The sequence below is a fragment of the Poecilia latipinna genome, unplaced genomic scaffold (assembly GCF_001443285.1).
Source record: "Poecilia latipinna isolate Pla-1442-1.1 unplaced genomic scaffold, P_latipinna-1.0 Scaffold650, whole genome shotgun sequence".
NCBI lineage: Eukaryota > Metazoa > Chordata > Actinopteri > Cyprinodontiformes > Poeciliidae > Poecilia > Poecilia latipinna.
This window is the reverse complement of record NW_015113266.1, coordinates 262391-287696: the sequence shown is the minus strand read 5'-3', so window position 1 is coordinate 287696 and position 25306 is coordinate 262391. Positions and strand designations below refer to the sequence as shown.

The 25306-nt window shown below is 39.2% G+C and overlaps 1 protein-coding gene across 19 annotated transcripts in view; it reads left to right on the top strand.

Annotated features, from left to right (window-relative positions):
- The first annotated feature begins 203 nt into the window (after positions 1-203).
- ptprdb (protein tyrosine phosphatase receptor type Db) overlaps positions 204-25306 on the top strand; it is a 118285-nt gene continuing 93182 nt past the window's right edge. For 4 of the 19 annotated variants that reach the window (XM_015043829.1, XM_015043824.1, XM_015043826.1 and 1 more), the window contains exon 1: positions 205-494. The gene's annotated coding sequence lies outside the window, so the exon portion shown is untranslated. Of the gene's footprint in view, positions 495-25306 lie in introns of all 19 variants that reach the window. The other 15 variants (XM_015043830.1, XM_015043825.1, XM_015043832.1 and 12 more) reach the window with 9 other exon arrangements.

Below are 25306 nucleotides of genomic sequence, written 5' to 3'. Positions count from 1 at the left end.
CCTCTCAAGCGATGATTTCACATAAAGTTAAAGATATCTTTTTTGACTATGCAGATCGGACTGCCACCCTTCTGGCCCCCCGCCCACTGCCCCCCCACCTGAATCACTTTGCAGGCATTTCGTTTGGTGCTGATTTAAAGATGCAGAAGACAGCTTCCCTTGATCCACCACACCGGAGGACTCAGCAGTTACCTTACCGAGTCATAGACACGCTCACGCAGACACAGACACACACACACACACATGCACACACATACCGGGCTGGAAATTACTGGAGCGAGAGAGGGAGAGAGAGAGAGCAGTTGAAAGGGAGAGAGAGGGAAGCAGGGAGGGAGAGAGGTTGAAACAGACGCACGGTGGATTATTTTGGCTGCTGCCACGGTGGATGTTGTGCAGGCAGACGGTGGACGGAGAGAGCGTGAATCTGTCCACACTGAGAGCTTTATTTTATTCTCTTTGTTTCCAGAGACGGTTCCCTGCATGGTGTTGATATGGTGAGTGTCTTGAGATTTTGTCTGCAGCTCCTGCTATTGTCTTGCAAGCACAGCAGCCCTTAACTACTTCTTGTAATGCATTCCCATGCTAAGAAGTGATCTGCGGTTACGGTGTCGGTGCGCGTGCTTGTGAGTGAGTGACACTTAATATGTGTCCTGTCGCTGATTAGTTGTTTTATGAATGTTTCAAGTGGCCACTGTGGGATTTAATGAGAAATCAGTTTTGCACCTTGGTGTGGTAGTCGTGAGTTCATAGAGATGTCAGTTTAAGCCTGATCCTTTATATTTATTACAATCTGACACGTACCATTTTCTCCTGTCATTTTTTTTTTATTATTTAAAGCTTTATATTAGAATAGAATGTTTACCAATATCTATAAAAGTGTCATTCTATATAAAAGAGTTACCCGGGTAGTTTCTCTGAATTTCTGTTTAATGCAATGCAAGATTATTACAGCACTTCCTATAGCTTCAAGCCAACTCCTTAAATGAGATTTTTAATGCTGATGAGAGATTAAGGAGGCTCCAAACAGCTTGTATTCCACTGGGGTTGCTGCTCCCCACTCAAAACCTGCTCAGAGGCAATCTCTCACGACTGGACCCATGCTCCAGGCACATCACCTAAAACCCTTTAGTGGTGCATTCAGACACTGGGGAGCCAGTTGGGTCTGTTTTTTTGGTGGGCACTGTGAATTGAACTGTGGGAGATTCTAATTTATTTAAACATGTATCTGTATTTTTTTTTTGTTTTTGTTTATTTGTTTTAAACGGGTTTTTGATTATAGCCGTAACAGGATCTCCACAGGACTCTATGATCATCTTTCTTTCTGCAGAATGCAGTGATAGCTTCCTGTTCGGCTGCAGTTCCTGCATCTCTTTTTGCCACCTCTGTAACTCGGTGACCGTAATGTGCTGTAACGTCCTGATAACTGTAGGTTTGACAGCAGTCAGCAGTCTTGCTCAATTGCTGTCTGTATAGCACCCGCTACAGACCTCGACTCGCGTACAGATCAATCACGCAAAGTCTTCTTATAGCAGTTAGGTTGTGAGCCTGTAAGATTGAGACATGTGCATGGAGAAAACGTAATAATGAGACATGGCTCACATACCAGCTCCACATGTGAAGGGTGTCTGCTCCAGAAAAAAAAACTAAAAAAAAAACTAACCTGCTCTGGAGGGCTTTGTGAAGTTTTAAAAATGAATGTTCCTAATTCATGACAAAATATTAGCATGGACGCTAAAAGGTCGCTGAAAGTTTGAATTATTTAGATCCAATCGATAGAAAACTGAACAATTCTAATTTCTGGAGAATTTAATTGATGCATCTATAGATTTTTTAAAAGATTCTACAATGAATCTGCAAGCATTGTAAAATAATCTAGCCCAGGTTTGAAAAGTTCAAACATTTCACTTTTTTGTGCTTAAGGGAGACCAAATGCAATGTTATTGCAGATATGATAAATGCTTCATGAATCTTAATCTGTGTTTAAAATAATCTCTGTTCAGGTCTGACGTGTTTTAAGTGTTTTAGATTTTGATCTGGGGGCAGACATGCGGACTCGCACTGCATTTAAGTTGCAAAGATTTCAACCTATGCTGTGTAGTCAGAGGTGAAAATAAACCCCATCATTAAAATGTTTATAATAAAAAGGGTAAAAAAAGCAACCCTCAACTCTGACAGACGCATGTATGCTGTCCTTTTAATAAAGACTGAGATTTAGTCATTAGCCAAATTAATAATGGTTCCAAAACCTGTTTATGTTTCACTGTCAACTCAGTGTTGGCACAATGACATTTCTAGTTTTTTCAAAATAAAAGTAAAAGGAGAAAGTCTTCCTTTTTGACTCATTCAAAAAAAAATTCAACATTACCTGCTGGATCTTTATATGCTTTAATTGCACTGAAACACAAACATTGTAAAGACAACACTACAGTGAGATACTTCCTGCTTTACTTCGAAATAAGAAGCATTTTTGTCATCTAAACTGCAATAGACTTGTTGATGCATTTAGTCTGAATTTAAAATAAAGTTACCTTCTAAATTATTCAACAATAATGAGTACATATGTGCTACACATATGTATATCTGAAATATGGAGTCAGAGAACTACTTTACTGCTCTCTGTATATACTCCTGGTCACATTAGGTAGGTGGGTCAAGCTGTTAATACCTGACCTCAGCTTGCTGCACTCAGGTCAGAGGTGCCTCCCCACATGCCATGTTTGAGAATGGCCAACTCCCACCCTGACCAATATTTCAGTGCGTCCCTGTGCAGCGTGTTTCTGTGTGCATGTGCTTGCGTGCCACTGCAGCTGTTCCACCTCTCTGAGAGATTAAGTTTCACAAGATGTGATGGATGCCACTGTCTGCAGTGCCAGCTGTAAGTGCGTGTGCAAACACACACGGAGCCGGGACTGCGATTCATGTGTGCCTCAAAACGGGCCAAGTCATCACTCTGAGGGCTGGGTCAGGCGATGAATCGGAGCGAGGTGGCGCTAAGGTCAGGGTTGTTTGGAGTTGGATTGGTAATTATAGTGGCAGAGCGTTTGGTTCCCACAGACCAGCTCAGTCGAAACCAGGAAGACTGGAACAGGCCAGCAGGGCCAATAACAACAACTCTACTGAGATTAAACAAACAAAAAAAAAAAGAAAGTTTTTTGATGCCTTTTTGAAAACCTTTTTTGTTGCCTGAGTGTGCATGTAAGCTGGAGACTAAATAGTAGGACTAATTCACACGAGTCAAACTGTATGTAACTACTCTCAAAAAGCATTTTTTGAGAGAGAGCCTCGTGGTGAAAAGCGGCTGTTACAGTCAGAGAAAGAGGCTCCTGCCTCAGCCGCAGTTAGCCAGCACCCAGCTGTGTCGACGGTAGCGCAGATGATGGGACAAATGCTCTGGAGGAGTGAAGGGAGAGGAAGAAAAGCCGAGAAGCAGCAATGCTATTGATTCACCTAACAGTTGGAGGGGACAGCTTCCAATCCGTCTTGACCATCCTCATCACTGGCTTGTTGGGTCGCCCCCAGACTCAGCCTCCCTGTCTCTTTCTCCCTCTGATATCTAGATTGCTCCCTGATCTCACTTTCCCTTCGCTTCTCCAGCATCTCAGCCTAATCGATGAGATTTGTTTCTGTCATCTTTTTGTCCCATTTGCTTGTTCTTCGCTTAATCCATCAGCTCATATTACGGCTATTGTTTTTGTTTTTTTGATTTTTTTTTTTTTCTGTCGTTGCTTTTCTTTTTTCCCTCATTCCCCAGAACCTGGTTTTTTGTGTCTTTTTTTCATCCGTCTACCTATCACACAATCATTCCCACAAACAGCCTGTAATTTATAGCAAAGAAGTCTTCACCTGTGGAGATGAGCATATGGTAAGATATTAAAAATTTAACTCAAGCCTTCCCCCACTTCAACTGTTCTCCACTCTGCCAGGTTTATTATCCCTGTTTGTGTAATTTTTTCCCCTCTACTCTCTCATTGGGATTTTATTGGAGCTTTTTTTTTTTTTTGCCTGAGCAAAATCTTTTAGTTGTATATTCCTTAAACAAGGGTTTTATCGAGGAGACGCTATTCAGAAGCAGCGTGGGAGAGGAAAAGTATATATTGTTTTCTTAGGGATACTTAGCAGAGTTCTGCCTATTATTCCAGTCACGAACCATTTGCATTAGGCATGAGTCGGTTACTTTGTGTCAAGGAATGCCAAGATTTTTTAAAAAGTACCGCTTTTAAAATCACAAAACAATATCTGTCACATTATCTGGTTATCACATTATCTTTAGGGGATGTTTAAAGAAACCACTGGAGTTCACAAAGACTTTTATTTGTTTTTTTTTTTGCCATGTGAAACATGGGGTAACACAGATCGCCCTCAAGTACTGGTGCCAGCTCCCACTTTTTCCTCAGTTGCAAGAAAGACACATTTTGGTTTGAAAAGATTTCAGAGTGTTAAAAAACACACAGTAATTGACACGGAAATTTAAAAAATGTGGCAGCTATAACCCTTGTAAACAAAAAGCTCTTCTACTATTGGCAAGGGACAGTTGGTTTCTTAAGTAGCGGTAAAGAGCAGAATAACAGAACTATTGTTTAAAAGGAATGGGCAAAATTAACATTTAATTTGAATTTGATTTTGAGTTATCCAGTCTTGTGTTTAGTGACAAACATGGATGTAAAGATGGAAATCATTTAAAATGTGCCACAGTCTGTTACTGTTTTATTTTTTTTTTCCCCACACTTGATTACTGTAATGCCGTCTTCATTGAGATCCCAACCAAAAATTTTCTGCATATATCCAGAACTGAGTGCATGGAAACATGAACGTGTAACACCCGTTATATAGCAGCTCCAGTGAATCCCCATCACTACAAGAATTGAAGAAAACATTTCTCTTCAACCACCAGTGCATCCATGGAAACCCTCCGTCCTATCTAAAAGACTTCAACACATTCCCTGTTTACCACACACTCAAACTGACTTACTCTCCCCAGGACAGAACTACACACCATGATTGCTGCTCCCACCAAACTGTGGAACCGACACTCTGAGAATGTAATGACCTACACACACAGTTCTTAACATTATCTTAAGACTTAAAATTTTTAGCTGGAACTGTGTCTTAATTTAAGTTGCTAATGTGTCTGTACTTTTGTAGAAATTTGAGATTTACTCTAAACGCGTAGTGTGTGATGAATAAAATGCATTATTATGAATATGATTAAGGTTAAAACCGCATATTGTCAGAAACGCAAGCTGAGCAGTGCTTCTCAGGGCGCATGCTGATTCCACATTTTTGCTTCTGTTTACGAATAGAAAAATTAATAAAAAATGTAAATGGTGATGACATTTCCATGGATAAATTTATGTCACCATGCGTGCCTAATTTTCTGTATTATTACATGACCTTTTGGTCTTTGTTCAGTAAGGAGCTGATAGAAATAGAGGAACGAGAGACAGAGGAACAGACGGGTTTTGTGGTTCGGAGGTTCCCCTTTTTGAACCCCCAACAAACCGCCAACCCCCTGCCTCACGACGGAGCCAAGCGCAACCACAACAATTTCATTTTCCAGCCACACTTATACACACAAAACTCCCAGAAACAATCAGAGCCAATCTTCCAGAGTCACAGCCGAAGTGTTTCCCTCCTTTTTCTTCTCCTCTCAGTTTAACATTTTATTATATCGGTCTTCTTTTCCTTTGCGCTCCTCTCATATTATTACTTTCTCATCGACGCTGCACTCCAGCTCCCTCGTCTCCGATCCCCACAGCATGCATGATGGCTTTACATAGCAAACTAGCGCCAGACCACAAAGCCCATATTTTCCCTTTACAGCTCTTTCTCCTACTCTTTCAGACTTTCTCTGTCTCTCCTGCTTTTCCATCCCTCCTCTCTACCGTACAGTTTAATCTGCAGCAGCAGCTTAACAGCAAGGCTGCAGGACTTCCACATCACTTCTTCTTCTTCTCTCTCCCTCTCTGCCAGAGAATTCAGTTCTGTTTGTGGCCATGTGTCCCTTTCTGTCGACTCCATTCCACCGCTATTTGTTTTATCATTTATTCATTTTGGGTTTTGTTTTGTTTTGGGTTTTTTTGCCTGTTTCTCTTTACTCTCCTTTATTGTCTCCTCCTCGTTCTCCTTACAAGTGGTGGCTGAGTGACATGTGTTTGCATTACATCTCATTATTCCCTCCTTTAATCACTGTCACAGAGAAACAGTGGTAAAACCCAGTTGATATCTGTGAAATCGCACTCAAAGAGTTTCCCTTGTTCCTCAGTGCACATATGCGCGGATACAGCAGTCAGCCAGGGTTCGCTCCTGGGGTTCGCTCAGAAACTGCGGGATATTAAACTTCACTCGAAACTGGCAGCCGTCCAATTGTTTGTTCCTTCCGTTTTCCTTTGCTTTTAGTAACGTCTTCGACACCCTGCTGTCATCACTGTCATATCTTCTGGGACAGCAATTGTCAAGTGTGGACAGTTGAATGGTTTTGAGTTTTCTGTTAATGTCTGGAACTTTGGAGCAGCTACTCGTAGGAATGCTGTCTGGTTGATTAATTAATGCTGTTTTCATTTGAAGTGCGTGAATATTAAATTACTTTCCATGTACTCCATGTATTTTTTTGTAGAGTCTACTGCTATGTCTGCAATTGATGGTACCCCTGGTAAAAATGTGTAACAAAAAAAAAAAAACATTGAAAAAAAAAAAGTTTTATTGCAAAAGAGATATTTGGACTTATCAACTTCCTTACCGCCTGCGGAATCGAGGCAAACTGAGCTTTGTTCGTCACAGTTTCATGGCTTTTATTATTTTTGAATATAGATATGGGCAAAACTAGGCAAGTGACTTTGGCTTTGTAAATATTACTTGGAGATTAACACAGAATTGTACGTTTTCTTGTCTTAAAAAGGACTTTGTGTTATATTTAAAACCAAGAGAAACAGAAAGTTGTAGTTCAGTATTTCAAAGTTTCTGTCCGTTCCAATCTCCTAAAAGGTTACAATATTTCCTAAGCAGAAACACTTTATTGGAAAGAGGGATTTGTTTTCATTTTTTTTTGTTGTTGTCTTTCATCTCATTTGCTATTATCCAGATGTTACAGACACATTATGTCTTCTAATTGGGTGATTGCCGAAGGCAGTTGGCTTTGATTGTTTTGATCGCTTTTCAGAGACTCACACATTTGAACGTTTTGAAAAGCCATGCCTTATTTCTCTCACACTTCACAATTTATGTTGGCCTATGAAAAAATGAAAAAAATTGCACTGGTGTTTGTGGTTGTGGCTCCTTATTTTTTTTTACATCATTCTGTTTGCCCTCTGCTTTCTCCCGTCTGCTACTGCTTCCAAAATGCAGACTGGAAACAACCTCAAGGAGCAACATAAACCCTAAACATTTCAGGCAATTAGGCAAGCATACCTGCTTTTTTCCATGATTTGTTGGATTAAAACAAACAAACAAACAAACAAAAAATCTCCTGAGTATATTTTTACTACATTTTTAGACAACCAATTGCCACTTGTCATGAAACAGCAAGTTCCCTCGTGGCAGAGCTCTCTAAGACCACTGTGAATCTTTTACACACAAGAACTCAGTGGGGGGTTTTCCCCCTAGTTTTACCAAAATGGTGCAACCATTTTTTTCATCTGCTTCTTCCTTTGTTTATTTTCTTCTTTCTTTTTTGGAAACAATCCCCCACCAGCTGTTACAATCATGCATGTTTATTATGTGCATGCAGTAAAAACTGTCATTATCTTCCATCAGCCAGTCCCTTAGACACTTTAGACAGCACAGAAAGCTGAAGCAGAGAATGACTAAGGATATAAATAAGCACCGAGGGTGTCATGTGGACACCTAAAATAATCACTCACCAGTCACCTCCAACAAATTATTGTTTTAAATCATCCTGTGTGTCCGAGATTAAGTCTTTCCAAGGTTTAATTAACGTCCATCAAAAAGACTCTGTCGCCGTCAAATGAATCATGGACAAGGATGCAAATTTGAGCCTTTTACTTTGTCCTTTTGTTTCTCTTCTGTCCTGATGCCGTTCATTTCCCCATCTCTTCGTCTCTGGGGGACTGAAAGTCCAGCACAAATCCCATCTCTTGTTATTCATGTTCAGGAGTTATGTTCAGCCTCCCTATTTTCCTTAGACTCCCCACGGCACCTGGGATTAAATGATGCGTGATGTGTGTGTGTGTGCGTGCATGTGTGTGTTGATGCTGTTTTTCTCAGCCAACTCTGTTAGTCTTCGTTCTGTGACGGCTTACTGCGTGTCCGAGTCTCAGTAAAGACCTTAGATGGTCTAACGCTACAAGATGGAAGTGTGCTGAAATCTTTAAGTGTGTGTGTGTGCGTGTGTGCAATGTGCATGTAGATAAATAATCGCTTTGCATGCAACAAACATTTGGAATTACAATCCTAACGCTGTCCTAAGATGACAAGATGCCACAGGCAGCAAGTACTACAAACTTGACCTTTAGTGTCATGCTGATTCATGTGGATTTGATGTCTGTTAAAGTGCTTTGGAAAAGTATTCGTAAACCCTAAACTTTTTCAAAAAATATACTTATTTAATAAATGCTCTCCGTGCCTTGTCTAAGAACTAAAATAAATGGCCATGACTGGGTAGGACGTGGTTTAGAGTTGCACCACACTCCATTTTCAGATGACGGATTGGACTGTGCTTTGTATCTAAGTGCGGAAAGTTGCTTTATAACCTGACTTCAAAGATCTCCACAGTTTTAACTCTCACCACTCTGTTTGAAACTTTGTCATGCTTTGTCAAAAGATGACAAAGTTTAAGAAGTAAAAGTACTTTTGAAAAACACTGTATGCATGAATTGAAGTCTGTTTTTGTGAATGGCCTGCTTTATGTATCAATGTGAATATACTCGTCTCCCGTAAGACGTCGTAAATTGGAAACGTTTATGATTAGGGCATGCCAGTGCATTAGATAAAAATAAAACGGCACCAACAGACCAGCTTCGCATAATCACACCGTGCCCATCGCTCAACTTGTAAATATGTGCCATGAAACCATTTCCCTTCCTCGCTAATGTATCCCAAACAACCTACTCAGCAAGCACCAGCTCCATTCCTGAACGGCCCTCAGACACAGGAAGTGCCTTAGCAGGTTTCTCAATGTCTCAATATTAAATTAGAGCCGTCATTTAATACATCCCCCCGGTGTAGAGATTGGCATCATTTTTCCCCGTGCATCCTCTGAATCTCCTGGCCAAAGCAAAGAGACACCTCAGAAACTGCCGGCCTCCCCCGGTCCCTCTCAACAAGAAGCTCCTGTAATAGCTTTATTGAAAATAACAAGGTTGTCTTCTAAAGTTACAGATAGAGCTCCTCTTCTGTCTCGGTCTGAACATCAATAAGCTGTTACTTGAGTGCTTTTCAATTGAAAATTTTTCCTTCAAGGATTCTATTTATCTATTTTCTCTAACCGCTTGCCAAGATATGCATCTTAATACTGAGGATAATAAGGCGGCTCTCACAGCCTTACATACATTTTATTCATGTGAATCATAAACATTCTGGATGAAAGAAGATCTGTTACCACATAACAAACCCAGAAGAATGCATTGGCTTGAAGATGAATGGGCTGAGCTGTGGAGATGAAACCAAAATGATTCAAAATGAATTCCTCGGCACCCACTCCAAGTCTTTGACCTGAATTTATACAGTAAACCAAGTTTCTTAACTGTGCTGGAATTCTGGAGGGCCAACTTTTAAAGCAGTAATAAAATAAGCCAGCTACATATTTACTATGCGTAAGTAACAAAACTATCAGTACTCTAAATTAGCACCGATCTGTATTGGCACAAATGTCACAAATTGTTGTAGCGACCAGTTTGTTTGCCTCAGGCAGTCTCTGCTCACAGACGCATTTAGAGCTACAGCAGACAATGAGTATATAATGATACTTTCTTAAGCTGTCGAAATGCAGGATAGGTCGCTAATGAAGTAAAGCAGGAGCTTTAAGACCCACCTGCTTGTTTTTTCATTAACAGTGCACCAGAGGTTTCCAGTTAAATGCAGTTAAAACCCCAGGGATTTATTTATCGTAAAGTACACTAAATAAATGGCACAAGGCATTGAATTAAGTGCCTCCTGGTAACATTTGATTTATTTGCAGAGAAGTTCAGTTCTGTGTTCTCTTATGTATTACATAAGTATAAGGTCAAATGAGAAAGAAAACACTTTGAGTGATCAATTTTTATTATTTTCTTTTTTTGTGTGTCATAAGGCCTCCAGGAAACAGTTGAGTTCAATTTGGATAAAATGTTTTAGTTCAGTTAATTTTGATAAAGTCAATTTACGTCAAATGTCATCTGTCCAGAAAAGTATGGAATTTTCTTTTTACATTTACCAAGTCTGGAGGAGTATGGCAGAAAAAAAAAGAATAAAGGAAAGATGTTTGGTTTCTATTTCTTTTTTCTTCATCTATTTTGATAAGATAAAAATCTAATCATACAAAAATAAATCCTGTATTTTTTTTTATATATATTTAAATTATGTACTACAAACCTTCACCATCTACATTGCTACAGTTTTTTAAATCTTTAGAAAGCAACAAATATTTTATTTAAAAATAAAGCCACAGTCTTAATTACACTCACAGCAATCGTGCGGTTTGCTGAAGTGCTAGGCTAATGCTAGCATGTTTCCTTTGGTCTTTTTAATCTTTCAGCTCCTAATATATTTCAGTGGGGTTCTAGGTAAGTTTATGCAAACTTAACCATCAGAGCAAACCTGTTTCCTGCTTCACAGATTTAGCACTTGACTATGAACGTCATAAAATTTAAAGACTGGCATTTCAGCTGCTCACGTCAGCTTTTCTCTACACTGTCAGCTGCCTTATCTGGAAATCCCAGAGAGATAAACGAAAAAGTATGCAAATTAGGTTGTAATGTTTTTTTAACTGCTTTTTAAAGCTCACTAGGGGTTGTATGAAAGCGCATAACCTCACAGACATGGAGAAGTTATGATTTGTCAGAGACTATGATACTAGTTATTTATTAATTGATTTTTTCTAAAAAAAATGGCGTTTGTTTCTTTCTCATGTAGCACTGAATCACTTTTTTAAAATGCTTTTTTGCACATAAGTGCCACGGACACCTGAGCCAGGTTCAGTAATCAGTCAGAGCACAGATTGATCCCCTTTCCTCCTGCAGGGCTGTGTCACCTCTTGAGTCTAGGACTGTTTCTGCTCCCATCCAGGTGCACGGAGGTGTTTGCATGAGTGTTTTTTGTGTCTTAAAACATTTGCAGCATGTGCACAGACTTAAAGGAAAGAAATGCTAGATTAGAATATTGTCTGACGTTTCTTGGCTGAAGTTCAGATTGACTGATTAGAAACCGGCCTGGAATGCCAGCCCCGACTTAGTGTGTGAAGCCAAGAGAGACAGATGTGTTTGTATGTGTTAGGGGTGGAGCTTCACATATGCATTTCACCAGATCTATTGAATGAGAAGATTCATCTGTATGATGATCCCAAAGCCGCATTTATCTGATTTGCATTCTCCAAACAGATCATCTCACACATGCTATCACTCTGTCACAACCAGCAATGAGTAAGACTGTGTGTGACAAGTCATCCTCCCAACAACGAGAACCTACACAAGTAGCATACATTAAGCCCTCCCTCAGCAAATTGATCGGCCAGCGCACGTGCGCGTTCTGCAGCCCTGTGATATTTCCTCCTGTTGTGACGCTTTGCTCATTGCACGCAGCCTCACAGATGATTTAGCTACCTCTCGGCTGCGCTGGGTGGCAGCCAGTGAAATGGTGGGGCTCATTGTGGATGGCTGCTGGCTGCCATTGATTTGGCACAGCGTGTCTCTGAGGATACACACTGTTGCCCTGACGGCTTGGCCCAGAGAAAGAGGGCTGTGTTTTGTGTGCGCGTGTGCGTCAGATGTGCCTGATATAAAGGGAAGGGGATTGTAAAAGAGCATTTATTGGAGTGTGGAGGGACGTGCTATGTGAGAACAGCTCTCTTAAATCCCATTCTGCAGGCTGCTTGTGCCAACTGTATTCTCCATACTAACTCCCCCTTTAGGAGAACCTAAAGTGTAGAGCACTAAGCAATGTTCAGAGTGCATAAGTTAGCTGCAATGACACACACACACACACGTCTTCTTCTCAGACAAGCATTTAAATAAAAACGAAGGTTGGCCAGCAATGGTCTATAAATAATGCAGGAACACAGATTGGGGTCAAATGATTTGAATTCCCAGACACATGATCTGTCTGAGTCAGTTCTTGTACATGTGCTCAGATTTACAGTAGGGTCTTGTAAAAGTATTCGCACCCATTGAGCTTTCTGTTATTTTCTCCAGTTACAAACCAGATTTTGGGATTTTCTGGAACTGTACAACATTGCATTCATAAACAGAAGAAAACTTAAGATATTTTTAAAGCTCTTTACAATTGGCACACGTTTGCATTCAGTCCACTCCAGTCAATATTTTCTTGACCACCTTTTTAGTACAAGTGTTTACGTGATGTCTTGACCAGCGTTGCACATCTGCAGAATTAAATCTTTGGTAATCTTCCTTGCAAACTATCTCCAGCTTCCTTGTACCTTTGGAACTGCCACGTTGCTTCACCATGAGGTTGGTGTAATCAAGGTGATGTTGGTTTTTCACCTCACACGGCATTTTGCATGTGGTCCAGAAAAATCACACCACACTGTGTAAGCCTTATCAGGTGCTGTTTTGTGTGTTATAGTCGCACAAAATCCAGATTAGACGCACTGAAATTTCTGATTTCGATGTGACAAAATGTGGAAAGACCTCAAAGGGTACAAAAACTTTTGCGAGCCACCATAAATTGTCTCTTTGATCTCGTTTCAAAATGAAGTGAGCAGTTCTTGTGATCATTTAGTGCACATGCACACTCATTGCACACCGTCAAATATGGAGCCACGCACTATGTGACTCTCTCTCTCTCTCTCTCTGTCATGCGCACAGCTGCCACTGTATGCACACACACACGGGCTGTTTACAGACTGGTTCTCTCCTGATGACAAACCGTGACAAACGAGTCTGTTCAGAACACATTTAGGTCTCGTTGCATCCACACCCTCTCCCCTCTCCTCCTTCCTGTTCCACCCCCACCCACCCATTCTTCTCCTTTTCATAACTTCGACAAGGGCAACTCACCCATCGTTTCCGTACACAGCCTCGATCCATCAGCTCGCTGCCATAACCTGCCGCTGCTCCATGACAAATTACTTTTCGTGTGCTGATGCATTGGCCTATCAGACTTTAAGGAAGTGACAGATTAGATCATTATGCTCTTTTATACTTGTAAGAGCACTGTTTTGTTTCCTCTTAGGTTTTTTTTTTTATCAGTTTTTATCAAACACTTGTTTGTGTTGTTCTATGAAGGAAACGTATTTCCTTTTAAACTCTCTTGTCAAGCAAGTTGAAAAGGAGAACAGATGATTGTTCAGAGCAAAACACTTTGAAAGTGAAAGCTTTTCTTGTTGAAGAAAAGAAAAGCCTCTTCAGGAAAACACCTGAATAAACTGACACTCCATTCCTTTTATGTGTAAAGTACTTACTATATGAAAAGCTTGACATAAAAACGACTGTTCCTAGCTAAATTTCTGAAGTGCATTAATCATGCCAAGATTTGACTCTTAGAAAAAAAAAACTCAGATTTTATAACGAAAAGAAGAAATTCTGCCAACAATCAATGGGATTATGGCAAACCCTCTAACCCTCAAAAATAAAAATTACTCAGTCTTGCTCCTAAAACTGTTGCACGTAGGCTGGGGCTGGTATGACATAATCACTGAAAAAATCTTGATTGATAATCAATGCCATAGTATCGGGGTGTTACCACATAGTTACACAAGGTGCAATTTTATTGAATTGTTTGCACTTAGGAATGTAACTGTAAAGTTAATAGAAAAATGTCTGCTATTTGTTAAAGCTGCACACTATTTTAATTCACCGTCATCATCGCAGTATGTGTGTCATGTTGCAAAGCATTGTTTATTTTTTAAGTACCATCGTATTTTGTGCATACCAGTAATATATTTGCCCCATTTTAGTATCTCAGGTACTAAAGTTGACAAAAAGCGGGGTATCATTAGAAATAAATAAAATAAAGATAAATGTCAGACAGTTATTTCAATATCATCATTGCAACATTTAGTAATAGTATCCTAACAACATGTCAGTCCTTTATTGTACTGCTATTTGAATTTTGATACATAGACTTAAATAGTGACCCGTTTTTTTGGCAAAAATGCAACAATTGTCATAAAGCTCTCTGAGGTAAAACGTTGAGTAAAACAAACAGGTATGAGGTTTTTAAGTGGAGTTATGTGTGAAGGGTTGTACTGATCATCAGGTGGTAGCATAACATAGTGCAGTGTGTGTCGACGCAGCGACAGACACTGTCGTCTGTATCAAAGTCAGAAATGTACCTTTGAAGAGAACAGCAGTTTGTTTTCATTCTTTCCTTGATTGCTAAGTGAGCATGACATGCAGGTTAAGCCCACTGGAACCGAGAAATGTTTTGATGAATCCAATGCACCGAGGAAGCTGTGAAGCTAGTCCTGTGAAGAGAAACCAATGCCACACTTGCCATATATTTTAGCATTACAGTGAAGTTGAATATCTTTAATGTACAGTGTACTTTTAAAGAGACATTTCAAATGTTAGTACTAAAAGGGATGGCTCCTCATACTGACTTTGTGCAGTAATTTCCACCATCTCTGACTCAAAACAACTCTAAACCTTATTGATTGTTCCTGTCTGAAAAACAGTCACTGGCACTGAATAAATTGCTCCCTCTGTGCTTATTATATTTTACCATTTGAGTTCTTTTTCAGTGTAATATCAATGTAATATCCAAAGTCATCTTTTAAAGCTAAGTTCCACAAGTGCTTCACAACTCCAGGCAGTCATCAAAGCAATGAAGCTCCTGTTTGACCTTCTGGTAGGTTCGTTTATGAAGAGGAAAGTACTTCCTGTGCTTGTAAATTGCTGTAGAGCTGTTTTTAGACAGTTTGCTTTACTGGCTCTCTGCCCAAACCCTCGCTTCTGAATCTCTCATTATCGATGTGATGTTATGATTGACGACGTCAGTATCTGCATTAACAGATAGCAGCCTCTACATGACAGTCTGTCACATCAGTGGCTTCATTTGATCAGCATATATATGCAATGATTCATTCATTTTCTATGCAGTTGCTATTAAAGTACCCATGAACCGATCGATGCATTTTGGTTTGCATGGCTGTACATGTGTATCTGTGATTGTGTGTGAGTGAGAGAGACGTCCTCTGGAACTTTTTTCCTCAGTATTCTGCGAATGTCTTCAAGTCTCTTTTCGTATTACCACAACGCTTCCCCTCTCAAATGAAGACAAATTTAACACAAATCGGCTCATAATTTCAATGATGCATGCATACAAAATCTAAGATTATTTTTCACCCCAGTCATCTTGTAATGTTCTACTTTGGGATTTTATTGACTGCAGAACATAACCAATTTTTTTTTTCCCTATGGCCCTGACTTTTTTGTTTTTAAATATGTAAAGCTCTGCCCTCTAAAGCTTAGTTGCTTGGTTATTCTTTGAGACTTTTTAAAATATTGTTCAATCCTGACACAATCAAAAGCATAAAATGTACTGCACCACATTACCAGGTAAAAACTTATGTGAAAGGGATTTGTCGGTATGGTAACTTCTGTTTCCCTATATGTTCTTTCTTCCAAAGACCCAGAATTAGTTTCATTGTGATTATCAACTTTACTGATGCAGAAATGTTGTAACTTTAGTTTAACAATGGTTACACCAAGGAAACAATAATACTTGTAGGTCCTCTCTGACTTGTATCCAGGGTGAACTGGGAAATATAGGCATATATGTGTGTGTGTGTATATAAATGCATTTAAATTTTTTCAGTATCGAAATTTAGGTTTTAATTGGTTTTATTTTGTAAGCTTTAAACAGAATCTCTGTTTTTAGAGGTGGTGTTCTCAGGAAGAAGGGCCACTAAATTATATTAAGCTTAAGCCCCCATTACACCTTTAGCCAGCCCTGGACGATGATCTTGAGTCTGCACTGTGCATCTCTCTGCTGAATGTGAGACAAAGAGGGAGATATAATTTATGTGGCAGTAGGGACAAAGCCTTTCCGTTTCATGACTGTTGAGTTTTTAATAAGCGCCACAGAGGCTATTTGTTGTTGTTGGTCGGACTTTATAGGACGGATTTTTCTGGTAACACTTTTCATTGTCAGCTGTCTGGCCTGCGCTGAGATGTGGCTGACTCCGAGGGGAGGTAGAGAATACATTTGTACAGCATAATTCGAGGTATTAGTGGAGTTGCAAAACAACAGCGTGCTGCTTGACTATGGTGCGAGTTCAACAGCTTCTTTACGGTCCAAACCACCGGAACACTAATGCACCTGCACATAAGGGTAGACCTGCATGCCAGTCTGTCTGCCACTGTTTGCATCTCTTCTTATTAAATCTTTTTTGAAGCAGTTCAGATCAGAAAAGTCTGAATAAGCTGACTTTGAAATATATGGCTCACAGAGATCTAATCTTCTGAAAAATGCTGTCATGCTCAAGCAACTTTCCATATAAAAGCCCATTCTATTGCACAAGCATTGGAAACAGCAGCCACAGACGAAGCACTGATGGCACCCACCAGAACGTCTTTAAAGACTCTTTGAGAAGTCATGCCAGTGTCTCCATCTTGAGTCTCTTTCTTCTTCAGCCATCGCACCCGCTGGAGGTCTGATCTTCCTTCCTCAGTGACATTGTTGGGTTTTTGATGCCCCCAGTGGCCGGGGGTTTGGAGTTTATGTGGTCGTTCAGATGTATGACTTGATTCACACTGACAACCAAAAGACCATTTGGGACCCATGTAACCATGGCAACTTCCATCACAGCACTCTTGGTGGTTGGTCGACAGGGCCTGTCAGTGCTGGTGTTCCTCGCATCTATTTTTAATGACCAGTGTACTTAGTAGCTCTTCCTGGGCCTGTCTCCCTGAGGTCCCATCTCCAAGAAGAAGAGATGTACATGGTGGAAAAAGCCCCCATTATATATTTATCGTACGCAGTCTTAATTATTGAGCCAAAGGAGATAGGGATTCTCGCTGTATCTCCTAACTCCTTTTAACTTTAAGGTTGTCCACTCCTTCTCTTCTCCCATCTCACACTTGCTCTGTATTTGTAAGGCTGCCATCTGTTCCAGGAAACAACTTCATCTCCATTCTAAGTAATCACTAATTGTAAATATGGAGATTTCTGTACCGCTCAACTAATTCCAAGAATATAATATATTTTTAACATAATCTCCCTGTTCTTGAACATGTTTCAGTCAAATGATTCCATACGGTTTTCTGTGAATTCTAACTCGGTTAGCCATGAAAATTTACTTACTTGCTTACAGTTCTTTCTGTTTTTGCTATATTGTCACAGAATTTATGGACATCACTGTCCACACCCAGAACTGATTACTGACAGACCAATAATAATAATAATAATAATAATAATAATACATCAAACTTTTGTAGCATTTTTAGGACACTCAAAAATGCTTATACACGATTTCACAAAAATATGTCAAATATATATGAAAAGGGAAAAATATTAAAGAGTGAAATAATCATAGTTGATTGCACAGTTTGCAGGATACCTCTGTTTGCCATTATGCACAACAAAGTAAACCTCCAATACATGCATAGTGTTTGCATCTTGGCTTTTCCCTGCATGTTATTTTGAGTCATACCCATATACTCACACTACTACTGTGTTGCCCAAAATCAATTGGAGGAGAAAGGTTCAGTAACCTCATCCTTTATGTTCAGCCGTTGTAAGAAGACATTGGAGAAGATTGATCAAAAATGTATTTCTGGGCCCCATTGGCCATGAAATGCGCCGTGACCTTCAGAAGACTTCTGTTTTATGATGCATTTGACTTGTCAAAAGCTTTAGTCTCCCACTTAGTGTGGCTTCATTTTTTGAAGCACCAGTCGATTACAACCTTTCTTCACCTTGGTCTAGCTTTGCATCTGAAGAGACCGACTGAAGATTTTATAATGAGGCTTTAATTTGTATCCGCCACATAAAATCACCCTGAAAGAAGAATATGTTTTTTTTTTATATATATATATATATATATCTTGTTAGCAGTCATTTTTGTGCTCAGGAGTTAGGAGAGGATTTTTTTAGTCTTACAATAATGGAGACCGTCTCTTGACTTGTGGTTGACTGTTTAATTCAGTGCAACGAACAAAGTCGGGTTCATGAACTACTGAACAGTTTATCTGCCACCTCCTGCACATCCTCCTCCTCTGAGATAAAGGAACGCAGGAGGCTCTCTCAGTTGTTGTGGGCTGTTAAGTATCTGAGTGCCTGTTTTCTGCAATTGTTACATGTTTGCCTAAGGGCTTTGCAGTCGGTGCACTCTTAAAAGGCTGAAAGGTAAAGGATTGCGCTGCGCGTTTAAGGCTTCTGCTGAATGCCCAGTTTGAGATGGTATATAGTATATAACAGAAGCGTCTCTGAGAGACGGGTTATAGCTGCAGTGGCATGTGAATAAAAGGCAAAGTTATTGAAGGGTTGGACCTTTCCTGGCCCAGAGGAAATCTATATTTTATTTGACATTAGAGCTGCTCAGGAGTTGTAAATTATTACTGCTGTACTCCTCCTTCTTGTAGAGGTCACCTAGGCTGAAAGATCGGCAGAAGTGTGTGTTTGTGGATCTGTCAACGGATACGTTGTTCCTGATGTGTATTCAGCACCGTTGTCTTAACCTAGAATGTAACGGGAAGACAGTAGGACTTCACACCGTGATATTTACAGTATGTCACACCGTAAACATACTGCAGACTTATCCGTCTATAGGTCTACGCTCCCCTCCATCCATCCATGTACTAAAACACGTTTCAAAGTTGACTGCTTCCAGTGTGCCAGATTATAAACGACACCAAAGCCCATTTGCTGTATGTTGTTTGCCAGTGGAGGAGGTTAGGATCACATGATTGCAAGCGGTATGAAAAACAAAAGTGTTCTCAAATTAAATATTCAATACTTCCAAACTTAATATAGCAACAAACAGCTATTCAACATGCAAAGTAATGCAAGTTCTACCCACATAGCCAGAAAACAGCAATTTACTGGCTATTGTGATCCTGGAACAGAAAGGGGATAGTACAGTCAATAAGGTTTCTCGTTTTTCAAAACAGGAATGCCCCAAGGAAGTTTTGTAAGGGTAACACTTTATTTGAAAGGGGTTGAATAAGACTGACATGACACTTTCATAAACATGACATAACACATGTCTTGAACATGAATAAGCCTTCATGAATATTTATGACTGTTGTCATAAAGCGTCATTCAGTAAATTATGACATTTTTAATACAAAGTTGACATTATTCAAAATGTCTTTGTTATGACAGCTTGACATTAACCAGGAAATCATTACTGTTTAAACTTTACCTTTAATAACAAAGTTACCTGATTTTTAAAGTGCAATCAGTAATACTTTTATAACAAATTTATATCAGTAATGATTTCTTGGTTAATGTCAAGTTGTCATGACGACATTTTGAATAATGTCAACTTTGTATTAAAAGTGTCATAATTTACCGAATGACACTTTATGACAACAGTCATAAATATTCATGAAGGCTTATTCATGTTCATGACAGGTGTTATGTCATGTTAATGAAAGTGTCATGTTAGTCTTATTCACCCCCCTTCAAATAAAGTGTTACCTTTGTAAATTAGGTGTAAGTTAGAGAGCAGCTTGCCTATAACGCTAGGCCAAAAAAATATTATTTAAAGAAACTTTTATATGCATTATATCACAGATACGCATTCCCTTACAAAATCATTCCTACAACTTGAACACATTTGCTCATGCTACAATCACAAACTCAATAAATTTGTGAATATCTAGTCTATTACATTTACCTTGACCTTGATCATACTATTGTCGCTCTGGCTTCATGTTTGGGTTGTTGTGATCAAAGGTAAAAATGCGCCCGGTTACGTCTTTTGTGGACTGTAAGAAGTTGTCTTTCAATTTTGCCCTGCATTTGGCTCTATAAACTCTGAGAAGCTTCCCTGACATGAGGATGCTGTATCCAGGGTGACATGCGCTGTTTTTCATGAAGGCTAAGCATCTCATTTTTGGTTTTATTTATCCTGAGCACCTTTTTTCCAGTCCCTTTCAAGGCTAGAGCCAAACTGCAATTGGAACTCCTTATGTCTTTTGTTTAATGCTTCTCTTTCACAATTACACACAACTGGACTCTATTTACTAAATAAGGGACTTCTGAAGGCAATTGGTTTGAGTGACTTTTATTTAGTGGTTCCAGAAAAAAGAGGGTGAACACAGTCATGAAACTGAGTCAGCTGAGCGAAATTGCAAAAAGGTAAAGATTCTAGCTGTAACTGTACCCCTATTTATCTTCATTAAGTAAGAATTCAGTTTAAAGTCAGTTGAATGTTAAAGGTTAGAAATAAAAATGTATAAAATAACTGTTTGCTATTTGAATAATAGTTATGTGATTGTGTTTTTACTAGGAAAAGAAGTTACCCATCTTCTTATTGCGTTTCAGTTTGAGCAATTTTATTTAGTACTATGTGGATGGCATAGCATGCGCATGAAAATGCTTGCAAATCAGTGGCTAAAATTCCAAATATTCCTAAGTTGAACAAACTATATTTTCCTCCTTTAAAAAGCCCTCAAAAAGGACATGTCTGTGCTCAAAGCTAACTTTGTTAGATTTGTTTCTGTCCTTGGCTAGCTTTAACAGAGGGTAAATTAGCCACCTGGCACAGCTATTTCACTAACCTTGTTATCTATTCACATGATTTCTTGTGGCTGACCCTCTCATGGATATCTTTCTGTGCACAGTGGCTTCCTTGCATGCTAGGGGCTATAGATTGCTTTCTACTAAATTGCGTAGAAATAGTAGCAAACCAAATAAAGTGGTCTGTTTGCAGTTTGCAAAAAAATGAGATGACAAGATAGCATGGAGAGACAAGCAGTGGCTACATATGGGACTGGTCTGCTGTTCCTGGTAATTTCAAGGGGATGAAGAGGCTATCTCCAGGAAGACAATTTTCTTTAAAACCACAAATTCTATTATTCCATTTGATTTGGGGGGTTTTTATCTGTAACCTCCAGCTGGAGTTTATGCTGTTTACTATGGGACTGAAAGGCCGCACGATTGGCCTCATTACAGCCCACAGGGTAATCCTCTGTGAATGGAAGTGCTGGGTTTCCAGAGAGCCAACCAATCTCAGATTGTAAAAATAAGCTGGTCTTCCTAAATGAATATAAAAGATAAACCACTATTTAGATGAGAGGATACTTCGGTTTAGATGGGCATTATTACATTTTTCATCCATTCTGCTTCTTTATATTGTGATTACCTCATGGCAATCTGAGCTTTTTGTTGGAAAAAGCAAACATGTTATGTTTGGTTCTCTTGTGGTTAACAGTTGAATGTCCTCATTTATGGCTGGATAAAATGTTGTTGTTTTTTTGGGATTGGGGGCTGGGGGGGGAGGGTGTTTGCTGAGCACAAAATTAAGCTGCTCAACCCGCAGCATAATGTAGTTAAATAAATGAGCAAAAGTCTCTCTCAAATAAATAGAGGTTTTTATCAACAAACCGCTTTAGGAATAAAATGCAATCAAATAATCAAAAGCAATTAATCAAATATCTTTCAAACAAATTAAGATTGAAAAACTAAAGAATTGAAAACCTACTTAACATGTTCTTATATCCTTCCCTCCGTACATGCATCCAGCAATTGTCTACATCATCTTGTCCTTACAGGACTTTAGGGGTGTTCCTACAGATTGCTATTATTACCATTGCAAATCACTCCTTCATTGTGAATTCTCTCTTGTAGCTATTTAAATTTTGGTGCACAGATGCTAGTAAAATGTCTCTAGCATTTTACTAGCTCTCAGTGCCACAGGCATTAAAACACTGACTATTAATTAATTGAATCCCTAGTTACCCGTTTTAATTAAGTAGCCAACTAGTCATGACCATTTCTGTTCTCCTCTTCTAAATTCTCCCTTTTTAGGTTTAAGAGTGAGTCTGCTTTTTAAAATGGTTTCACCAGATTCACCGATCCAGCAAACTGCGTTACCACATGATCACTCTGTATGTCCTCCTATTGTTTTCTTACATCTGCCTCCACAGCCTTTCCCTCCGTACAAAGCGATTCAGATCCCCCTCCTTAACCTTTTTGCCCCTCAGTCGAAGCTCATCTCTCATATTTCTCTCACATCCTCCATCTATCCATCTCCCACTGCAGACCTGCTGCCAGCTTTATGACCCTCTTTCTAATGCACCTCTCAATTACCTCTCAATGAGATTTACACTAACAGCAGTGCAAATAGGTAATTACATGTTGTCAACCAACCATCCCCATACCCCAACACACACTGGCACACATGCAGAGACACAACTCTTGACGATCCACTCAGCCTCACTCATCTCTTTCCACGCCTCTTCCTCTCTGGCTCTTTCAGTATCATGCATGGCTGCATGCCAGAGTTGGTCCAACAGAGCTTAAGAATGGGTCTGTTAGTCACAGCTGTCCTAATGCTGTCACTGCCCATGATGCATGGTGCACAGTGAAGGGACTGCCTAATTTTTTTTTTATTTTTTTTTTTGCATTCAATGCAACCCCTATTAAACTGGGTCCTAAATTTGACTTTGTTGATCAGGTGCAGTCCATCAAAAAGAAGGAGTTTAGAATAGTTAAACATGTCCAAATGACTCTCTTAAAAGAAGATGTATTAGAAATTCTCCAAGCAGAGAGTGCAATTTTACAGCATAATCTATGCTATCTTCAGTTGCTATAAAAATGTTGTGTATAGCAAACATGACATAAAAGAAATTTGACTTTGCAATTAGACACCTTAAAATTGACCTCTGACTCTTTAGGAAAGTTCTGCTCGTTCCATCACTTCACTTTCAACACCTCTCCCCATTTTGTAGTTTACAAATGTTCTTAGGAGCTTTGGACTTAGCTCTGTATGAGGCATGCAGCTGAAAAAAAAAGAAAAGAAAAACAATATCCTTTTTATGTCGGCACCTCTCTGGCATCTCAGTAAAAGCACTTTAAGCTTAGAAATCAGTGGAATTATTATTAGAGGCATTATTAAACTCACTGTAGTAGAAAGTAGGTGAAAGAGTTTGGAGATTAAACTTTAGAACTGGGAGCAAAAGAAGTTGAGATCTTGGTTGCTTTAGTTATTAGGTTGTGCTTTGCTTCACTGTTTAAAATCCTTTGTGTACACTTGGAAAAAGAACAAGAAGTACCAGGTTTTTGGTCTGAGCAATGCCTGTGAAGCTTTCTAGTAGTTCTCCTTTTGATGGTTTGAGTTATTTACCTGATGGCAACAGTTAAAACCTTTAGGGAGAGGCAGTGAGGAGTTTCTCACAATGTTCATGCAGTGGGTCTGGAACAGATTGTCGACCCGGGGTTAGCGACACATTTTGACCCTTTCAACTCTTGTACTATTGTCTCCTGGGCCATAGTAGTACTTAGCAGTACCATTATGGTTTTAGCCAAACCCCTTTCATTACACTTTTTATTCATGACTTAAGTTTGTTAGTTGTACATTAAATCAGATGACAGTCATTATTGCAGTATGATTTTGTACATTATTGGAGTCGGGATTACGACAATGCAGTGATTCGTTGACTTGTGTATTTAAGAATTCCTTCTACTGTGCTTAGAAAGCTGATGGCATTCGCTGTAGCTTCCCGTGAAGCACACAGCTCATACAGAATTTAGTGACTAAGATGCTTATGCTCTTTGAAAGTGTTGGGGACGTTGCATTGATGGAAGGACAGAGGAGAGCAAATAAAACGAGAAGTAAATTACTATAGATTTTTTTTGTACCTAGATTACATTTGACACATCCATTTAAGGCCAGGCTGTTCCTCTTTTATTTTTGGTTTGACAATGAGTGTAAAAAGTTCAAACTGCAGTTGCTAATCTCAAATGTTTCGTTTTCATCTGTCTGTTAAGAGCATTAATCAAAGACAAGCAGCATGTGGTGTTAATTACTTCAAATGGAGTTATTTGCATGATTGTGTTACCTTATTATTAAGCTTTTCTATCACAATACATTACAGTTTTTATGGTTTATGTTAAGCCCCTTTGCTAAAATCAAAGCATTTGATATGATTTATCTTTCTGCAGTGTAAAACATTTTTAGTTTTTTTTTGTTTTATTTTGTTTTTTGCAGCTAACCTGAAAGCTTTAATTGACAGTACTGATTATAAAGGAGCTTACTTGTGATGTCGCTGCTTGAACCTGCATTTGGTTCAAGCAGCGACATATAAGAATTTATACATTTATAAATTCTTAGATGTCCAAACATTTTGCAAATATTTTTCATATTGTAGAGGTTCAACCATGAGGTTTCCACTTGCACAGATGTTTATATCGTGTTCACTGCAGCAGAAAACTACTTCAGCTTCTCTCGTGACTTTATGATCTTTTTGTGTAGGTTCACATAGATTTCTGCATTTATCTCTCCAGAATAAAGAAAGTAATCATTTCAACTCAAACTTGCCATCTTGAACCTGTCGTGTGCAGAAGTTGTGGACATTTTGTAGCACTGAATAGGATCTCATCCAAGATTCAGTAAAGGAACACTTGCAACATTGCTGAAATAATGCAAAAGCAAAGTTGCTTTTATATGGTGAATATCCCTTCAAACATATGGCTTCTGTCTAAACCTCATTTGCTCAGGTTCAAGTATTGATTTAATGTGATGGCGTTGTTCATGTCCCTTATCTTCTAACTCCCACACTTGCAAACAAACACACTGCTTTACATAGAGGATAGATTTTGTACATAGACACATACAGTAGTTTCTCTTGGGTGGCTGAGTGAGTCACTCCAAGAAGAAAGGCAATTAAAATCTGTCACAGTGTCATCCCCACAGACGCTGCCGCTGAGACTTGTGGCCTTTAAACACCAACATTTCTCTTGGAAACAGACTCAGGGCTTACTTATGGAGTCTGTTTGTGCCTGTTTGTGTACCGTGGGGGAGATGACAGATAACTGGTAATCAGCTTGTGGATGAGTTGATGTGTGCATACATGCTTGCTAGTCAAACACATCAAACGGCTCTCCCTTCATCCCTTCAAGCTTTCTCCCTCGACTTTTTCTTTGTTGCCCTGCGAGGGAACAGTTTGTTGTTATTTATTTATTGAAGAAGGAAGAAAAAGTTTGCTTCTTTGCGTATATATATATATATATATATATATATATATAT